The 9,420-nt window shown below is 43.6% G+C and overlaps 1 pseudogene; it reads left to right on the forward strand.

The window, feature by feature from the left end:
* The first annotated feature begins 988 nt into the window (after nt 1–988).
* LOC119571532 lies at nt 989–2,898 on the forward strand (annotated as a pseudogene).
* Nucleotides 2,899–9,420: the final 6,522 nt, after the last annotated feature.

A 9,420-nucleotide genomic window follows, 5' to 3' on the forward strand; every position in this document is an offset into this window, starting at 1 on the left:
CACACACACACAACACACCACACACACACAACACACACACAAACACACACAACACAACACACCACACACAACCACACACAACATATATATATGTATAAATATATATATATATATATATATATATATATATATATATATACATATATATACTGCATATGTATGTATATGTATATACTTATATTAATATATATATATATATATATATATATATATATATATATATATATATTTATACATATATATATGTGTGTGTGTGTGTGTGTGTGTGTGTGTGTGTGTGTGTGTGTGTTTGTGTGTGTGTGTGTGTGTGTGTGTGTGTGTGTGTGTGTGTGTGTGTGTGTATGTTTGTGTGTGTGAGAGAGAGAGTGTGAGAGAGAGATTGTCATACGGGAAAAATGTAAAATAATGTGAAATATGGAGTATTGCATGTTTATTAGAAGAGGTTTACATACTGCGATCGTAATCTTCGGGAAAGCCACACAACTTTGAGGTAGAGAGGCAACTAGCAGATTTGATTAAATATACAATAACCGAAGGATGGATATACATGTGCAGCATTGGCTTATTCTGGCATAAATATAATCCTCCATTTCACTGGAACTGTTTCTAAATGTAGCATTAAACCTAAAGCACTATGGGAATTTCGTGTCCACACAAGGTCATTTGGCCTTGTGCATGAGCCGTATTTCTTAAAACAGGTTCATCTACAAAAAAGTAATAGTCTCCCAGGCATCGGACATCATGCATGATGCTCGGGTATAAAAGACGGAAAGACATTCACGGTGTTGCACATCGCCGGTGGCCTTCTCCCGTCAGACTGACTTTCCTCAGAGGGAACCATGGGCCTTAAAACAGGACTAGTAAATATCTAAACACACACACACACACACACACACACATACACACACACACACACACACACACACACACACATATATATATATATATATATATATATATATATATATATATATATATATATATATATATATATATATAATCTTTTTTTTTTTTTTTTTTTTTTTTTTTTTTTTTTTTTTATTCACATAATAGACAAATTCATTTCTTTTGCGTGGATGACGGACAGGAAAATGCTATTGGTGCTTCCTTTTAATTGCGATGTTTCTTTCCTTGCAGGCGTTGTCTGCTATTGTGGCTGTCGTGGTGGCTTCGCCTTCCCCGGACGAGACCGCTTACAAAATCCCCCGAGTGGGAACTGGAAGACGCTCCCAGTACTACGTCCGACACAGGGACGGCACCTTTAAGTATGGCCACGACACCGGCGAGGGCGCCTTCGAGAGCGCACGCTCATCAGCAATCGGGGAGCAACGCGGCGCCTTCGGTTATGTGAACCCTGAGGGTCAAACAGTTAACCTGCAGTACGAAGCAGGGCAGTCCGGATTCGTCCCTAAGGGCACCCATCTCCCGGCCACACATCCGGACTTCGACACTGCTCACGCTCTGGCCCGCAATCGCAGACCTTTCCGCGACCCCTTGGCCGACCCCAACGCCGACCCTTCCTACGGCTTTACCTTCCAAGGAGACGAGCACGCGCGCTCGGAACTCAGCGACGCCAGCGGCAAAGTGCGTGGCTCATACTCTTACATCGACGAAAATGGACGAACTCGCTCCTACACCTACACAGCTGGAAGTGGCATTGGCTTCGTCATTGAAGGGGACGACCTGCCACAGGATCCACTCAATCCCAGCTCTACTCCCGCAGCCACTAAACTCTCCTCTGCACGACTGCACTTCCCCGCAGTGGTCAACCAGCAACTATCCCGCTCTGGTCCACTCCGCGTACAGACTTATGCCGCTTCTCCCAGCGCTGCAACGCCCAGGCAACCCGTGGAACAGGCCAACGTGAAAACTTCTCTCGCTCTGGACGGTCGACAGTCGTTCGACTTCCAAACCTCCACTCACTCCCGAGGAGAAACGGCCGACGCCAATAACAACGTGGTTGGAAGCTTTGCCTTCACCTCCGAGGACGACGGACAGAGAAGAAGTGTGCAGTATAAGGCTGGAGCTGACACAGGATTCGTAGTGGAAGGAGACCATCTGCCTCGCGGCCCAGCGGTTCCCGGAGCGCCCCTCGGGATTCCTTCGGGGAACATTGTTCCTGTGAGACAAACTCCCTTCGTCGACCCTCTGGCAGACTCCAACGCTGATGCCTCTTATGCCTTCAATTATCAGAACAAGGACAATCCCGAACTGAGACCAGCGACCAAGACGGCACTGTTCGAGGCTCGTACACGTACACCGACGACGAGGGAATGAGTCAGGACGCTGACCTACACTGCAGGGAAGGGCATCGGCTTCGTGGTGGAAGGCGACGGCGTGCCCGAAGCGGAGACAGCCACTTCAGGCGTACTGTCTTATTCGTCGCCGTCTGTTCACTCTGTATCGTCAGTTTGTTTCACCGTCTGCTTCGTCAGCGTCGTCGGTGAGTTCACCATCTGCCATTCCCTCGTCCTCAGCAGCAGCTGGCAGTCATTTCAGCTATTCTTCGGGACGAGATTTTCAGCTACGTCAGTACAACGTGAATGAGAATCCGGACAAAGTGGGTTACGTTTTAACTTTCAACAATAAGCCTTTGCACCAACGACTGATTATGTCTTCCTGTATTTCATACCTACATGTTTAGTAATTGCAAAGAAAAAAAAACTAAAAATCATATATAACAAAAAAAAAAAAAATCGAGATTTTTAAAAGAAAGCTGCATGGGGTTCTTGTACATATGTGGATGCCATGATATATAAAAATTAACTCCAAACAGCGGTAATATGCTTTCCTTTGGTTGTCATTTGATCCTTGCCTGACATGTCTAAAAGATGTGGATGACATACTGTTGCCTAAATATTTCTAACTGCATTATTAGCAAAGTTAGAGGACTTTTTAAAATCCTCCCTTAATCCCATAGTGATTTGGCTGTCTTTCCAAACAACTGGTCTCTCAAAATCTTTGCTTCTGTTTTATTTTATATTTTATTTATTTATTTATTTATTTTAAGCAAAGAAAAGCAAAGGAATAATAACTGGATGCGTCCATTATAGTTTTTAAAGGTTTTCTTTACCCATTACTCTTCTAGAAATATAAGTCAATGGCTGCCCATTTCCTTGTCTCAGTGCATCTCAGTGAGACTAAGAAAGGCCACAATTTTGCCCTTTCCTGCAAGTGATGACACTTATGGCCTCTGAACCAGTGTTACTGTTTTTTCCCTCCCTTCAGGACCCTCATTCCATACCATTATGACGAAATCCACTCTTTGGAATCATCAAATAGCCAGTCCTCATTCTCCTCCTCAGGGATCTTCCTCAAAAGTTGAGGCCACAGCAGTGCCACAAGGGGGGCTTGTAGTTGGCTGCCTTCAACTCGGGAGAAGGGTGTATTTTAGGGTTAACATTTCCTCATGTTCGCTAGTAGTTTGAGGAAATTGCACGAGAAATGGTCAATCTTAGTTAATTGCTCCCTTCATCATGGCCAAGAAGATACCTCCCTGTTCCTTGGTACCTGTGGAGGCCTCCACCAAACCATAACCAGAGAGCGAGGCAATAGGAGTGTCTTGCAACATTAACACATCATCTGTTGACATATGGAAATTTCACAAGATATTCCGAAGGCAAACAGTGAACAATGCACATCATCCCCTGCTATAGACCAGCCCTCCAGCTTTATCATCTTACCTAATGACGACTTTTCCACATCTATCGAAGCTCTGTTAGCCTTTGAGAAGGCTTTTCCTTTTCTCCAGGTTTTTAAAAAAATCACAAACAAGATAGAGTACATTCTCAAAGCAAAGGACTCAGCTACCTTCTACATACTTCAGAATACAAGAGTTCTCAGCAGTGGTAAAACCATCAACTTATGTGCTTACAGACCATCTCCCAAGAAGACTAGGATGGTTCTTGAAGGCTACCCATTTGGTTTCCCCCTCAACCATCTTCAGGAGAATCCGCTCATAGAATCAGCATCTTGTCTACTAGCCCGCCCTTCAAGAAAAGAAACAAGACTAGTACTTGACACGATTCTTGGAGAGTTGTTGAATAAGCCGCACCTCGGATTTAGATTCTTTTACTCTTCATGAGTAAAATGTGGCAAATGTCAATGTTCTGATCACCAGATCTTCAAGTGTAGGGGCCAGGCACACTGTGGAGTATGTGCAGAGCCTCACCGACATCTGCATCAGGAAACTTATGGAGGGGAAACCCACCACAGCAAGGTGCCCAAATTGTAGTGACAGACACCATTATGGAACCCAGTGTGTCCGGAGCAGCTCAGATGTCTTGCTTTTCCTTCTGGAGAGAATGTTCCTAAAAAGAAAAAGACACCACATGTTTTTACAAGAAAACTCCTCACATGGGATAAAACATTTCTCAGTAAACCAGACAATCATAACTCACAGAAGCTTCCCTTTCCGGCTGTTGCAAAGTCCAGAGGTAAATTACCTCCCCCTTCAGATAGCCCAGATCACTCTGTAGAAATACCTCCAACTCATAGGTGCTCCAGCTGCAGTCACTATGATAGTTCACTACAAAATATGGAGTTCTTGACTTTCACAGGTGAGCATTTGGCATACCCCATTAGTTATTCAATAATCTCTTATAGCTGTCCGTTTCCCCACATGTTGGAAGATTGCAGGCATCCAGCTGATTTCCAAGGCAGGTCTCACTAGATCCTATAGACCCATATCCCTACTGTATTGTATAGGAAAGACTATGGAACATGCTATTCTTGACAGACTATTAACCCAGATACCACATCTCCATCAGCACCAAGGACAATCTCGCTACTATCTACTCACTAACAAAAGGGGTTGACAGCATTATCTTGACATTGAGAAAGCATTTGAATCAGCAAGCTGGGCAAGCTCCTAGGCACTCTCTCAGACATTTAGATATTTGAGAATGGAACTCCCCAACAAACAGCAGATCTGATATCCATCCAGCTCCCTTCTGAAGCACACCTACAAGCTAATGCCAACAATCTCCAAGTGATTTCCACTGAGAGAAATAGATTTGTACATTGTACATTAGTCAGTCAGTGCCAGGCTTTGGGACTAAATATTAACTCGGACAGGTTAATGCAAACTAGACATTGCATACACATCCAGTGGCTTTACATCAGACAGGACAAAATACAGTGGGTCAGTTCACACAAATTTTTAGGGGTATTTTTCAATATACAGAACAACACAACCTCCCAAGTCAATTGAAAAAGCTGTCCCATATCAGTGTCATGAGGATGATAACAGGAATTGCTATGGGTACAAGATAACATGTCCTGTGCTCCTACTGTATTCATGCAATGAATACAGTAGGAGCATAAACTATAGTTCTGTAGTCTTGATGCTCCATATCATCTCATCAGGCTAGAGACAATACAGAATAAGAGTATGCACCTTATTCTTGGTGCATCAAGAAGGAATAGACTAGCCAACCTATGCAAGGAGTCTCACTTAGTCCCATTAGCTATGAGAATTCAGCAAATGGTGACAGGCTTTGCTAGCAGGGTCGTCTCATGAGATGACGAGGGTCCACTAGCCAAATCCCTAAGGAATGTTGAACTCCTCCCACAAGGCAATCTCCACTAGCACCAGGCCTGGCATAGAGGCATTCTACACTACCTCGATGCACTAAATCTCCTTCCTGCCATAAGACAGGGAGGTGTAGACATTAATCATCCCAGATACATCAAAGCCAGCTCACTTTCACATAGATATCTTATCCCAGCCAAAGCTGTGTTGCAGTCTCAACACTATCACACAAGCTAGGGACTTTGCCTTGTGTCGAATCCTAATGTAGCCACGATTTTCACTGATAGATCATTTGAGCAACACACAGCAAGAGCAGGATCAGTATTTGTATATGATTACACATATGTCAGGCGAATCTCCGATAACTCATCCATCTTATAGACTGAGCTCTTTGCCATCAAGGGACACTTATGCACTTCTGTTACCTCATGACTCTAACTACATACTAACTGATTCCCTGTCAGCTATCCATGCTCTCCAGAAGCTTTCTCCTAGTGACAACATACACCTCATTACTACAGCTCTCTACAGGCTCCAGCAGCTCAATGAGCAGGGGAAGACATTAAGTTAGTGTGGATACCCACTCATGCCAGAATAGAGGGAATGAGCTTGCGGGCAGGGCAGCTAAGGAGAGCCTGCATCATGGTCACATCTCTATGACCTAGCATTAGTTACATCAAGAGACTAGCACCAACAGCTTATTTCTATGTATCCCATATCCATTACCAGGTTCGGGTTCAAGCTGGTTCCCCCTCTGCTGCTTGGTATATGCAGCCAGCCCATAACCATACTTAGGTCCATGAAGAGGAGAGATGCAGCTACTTTCCACTGCTTTTGTTTGTGTTATCGATGTCACTGGGAAATTCACGAGTGAGTTCCCAGGGAATGTCAACATTGCCAGATACTTGTTGAGGAGCCTCTCCTACATTACATTTTGTTCTGCCCTTTACTAGATAGAATCAGGCCTCAACTACAGCAGATTTGCTATACATGCCACTCCACTCGACTCTCGGTCAGCAGCAGATTGTCTTTGTCTCATGCTAAGCTCAGAGGATTCTTTTGACATCATATGCCTTTCACCCCCGCCGAGATATCTATATAGTCTTATGGCTAATCCTACTCACTTATGTCATAAATATAATAAATTAACTACTATATCCTCTTCTATTCTGTTAATTACACAACACAATTCATCATGATAACAATTCCTTATGGACCTGGTATTGGGTGGCTACTGTGAAACCCGGATTACTTCTCTAATCAGAAGTAGTAAATAAAAATCAAATAAATAAATAAATAACCAAGATCAGCAATTCACGAACCTCCAGCCGCATCTCAGCAAGCAGCAGTATCGCAAGGACTACCAGTCCTTAGCCGACTGGGTAGCCTTCCGGCTCCCCCGTAGATCTCCACTTCACCTTCAGGACCCAGCCAAACAGGTGGAAACTCACTCATACACTCCATAAAGAGAGATAGACCAGTTCAAGTACTAGATACAACCCTTCCATCTACTACACTAGTAAATGCAAGAGTCCCGTTAAGCAAAAACTACACACAAGAACAAAACTATCCAAATAATTTAAACGCAGATAATTGCTCCCTCTACCAGTCGGGGACGAGAGTCCATCGTTCTCGGGGTTTGGCTGACGATGTCATTGCCTGTCATAAACGCCAATTGGCCAATTGGCTCTTAGTGGGCGCCATGACACCAAGAAATAAGCTGTTTGTGCTAGTCTCTTGATGTAACTAATGCTAGGTCATAGAGATGTGACCATGATGCAGGCTCTCCTTAGCTGCCCTGCCCACAAGCTCATTCCCTCTATTCTAGCATGAGAAGGTATCCACACTAACTTAATAATCTTCTCCTGTTCATTGAGCTGCAGGAGCCTGTAGAAAATAGGAGAGGGAGGCGTCAGTAGCGATCCACATGGACCTGGCTTGAACTATCAACCGTCTCTGATAGATATGAGAGTAGATAAGGGAAACGACAACGGCAATCCGCAAGGATTTACTTGGACTAATTGTCGTCACACAGAGAAGAAATAAATGTAATTTGTACATTATATACAAGTCACTTGTCACATCTGACAAAATCGCGGGCAAAGAGATACATCATAGATCTTACACCGGCAACTACGATAGCAACAAACGCTATTAATGAAAAGGTTTCAGTGTCTTTTGTCCTATGTGGATGAGTGAGTGCGTGTGTGCGTGTGAGCGACAGAGAGCGTGAATGAGAATGAAGGTGAGAGTGGACTCACACAGGGAAAGAATCACAAACACGAATATTAACGTTCAATATTACAAACAGATAAATTAGCAATGCTAGCTATATAAAATTATTTCACTACCACATTAAATTCAACATGTAATGATATGCGACAGAATGTACGCATTAATGAATGGTGACGTGAAAAAATGTTCGCAAGCTTTTTAGCAAGCAAATCTTCTCAGAGTCAGAAAATCTGAACTGCTATACTATACCCAAAATGCCGTACATTGAAGTGAACCAAGCCAGTAAAGTTTTATAATATCTGTTCTCTTCTGCGTATCTGTGATGGGCACTCGTGACATTCCTACGGGTGTCTAAAAATCACACGATCGCTTGAGAATTACCCAAAACATGCAAGGACTTCAGGAGGATCAGAAGGGTGTAATTAATAAGCGAATAATGATTCTAGCTTAACCCTAGTCCTTCATTAATTAACAGACGCAACTACAGGTCACACCGACTCGATAGTTGCTGATCGCACAAATAACTTTGGTTTTACCTGTACCTACTGTCGAATGTCGGAGCGAGATCTATTAGGTGATTTACGCAACCCCGGGGTATATCGGGCAATCCTGTGCACTATGATATGGGGGGAGATCCTATGCTATATTCAAAATAATAAATCTATATAAAATCCTGTTACAAGCTCCGTTCTAACGCCGATAGAACGTGTCACTAATGAGCAATATAACGGTGCCACGGTTAATCCCCTAGGTGTCAACAAAACAACAACCAAATTACGGGAAAAACGAGTGGTCCTCTCTTGACCCTTTCCACGTCGCAACTGACCGGAAAAGAAAAAGTGAGGTCAGGTCGAGACGTGAAAAACAAGCGGTCATCTAATGACTAATGACCCTTTCCACGGCCCAACCGACCGGAAGGGAGAAGGTGCGGTCAGGTCGGGGCGAGGGGAGGAATGAGATAAAATGAAATGATATTCGTGATAAGATAAAATCACGAACGTGTTAAATTCGTGCATTGAAACAACATAAATCTCTAAAATGAGAAAAATTATTCAACTACTTAACTAATGAATGATATTTATGTTTGTTAACCACATACCGCGATCATACAGTAATGTGATCTGAGGTCAAAAGAATAGAGTGAGAACGTGCCATTTGATGTCACTTAGCATTTTTACCCAACAAAACCGACAGCTTAACACATTTATGGGAGAGGAAGGGAAAAGAAATAAGAAAAGGGCCCAAAACGTGTACACATGTGGATTTTGTCTAAACATGTCTTAGGGAACGGTCGAGCATTTTTTTCTTTTCTTCGGAGGTTTTGCGTTTCGTGCGTTACAGTGAACAGTAATGGTATTCAACGTATGTAGGACTCATAACACATGTAAAAGGGTGAACAAACGCTATGACGACCTTGGGTAACGCAGTGCGCGCGTCGTGAGAACCCACGCATGGTGACCACTGAGGACCGACTTGCATCGAGCTCTGGTTACGAACTTTTGGGTCACGTGTTGGGCCAACCCGCCCTGAGGCGAGGCTAGGCCGACCTTACCACGTCGAGCGCTGGCGACGAACTGTCGCGTCAGGCGAGGTCAGATATAATTGTCATCTATGCCCTCGCTGAGTCGATGGTTCTAAATTGGACTTGGAGC

The sequence above is a fragment of the Penaeus monodon genome, unplaced genomic scaffold (assembly GCF_015228065.2).
Source record: "Penaeus monodon isolate SGIC_2016 unplaced genomic scaffold, NSTDA_Pmon_1 PmonScaffold_6720, whole genome shotgun sequence".
NCBI classification, from domain to species: domain Eukaryota; kingdom Metazoa; phylum Arthropoda; class Malacostraca; order Decapoda; family Penaeidae; genus Penaeus; species Penaeus monodon.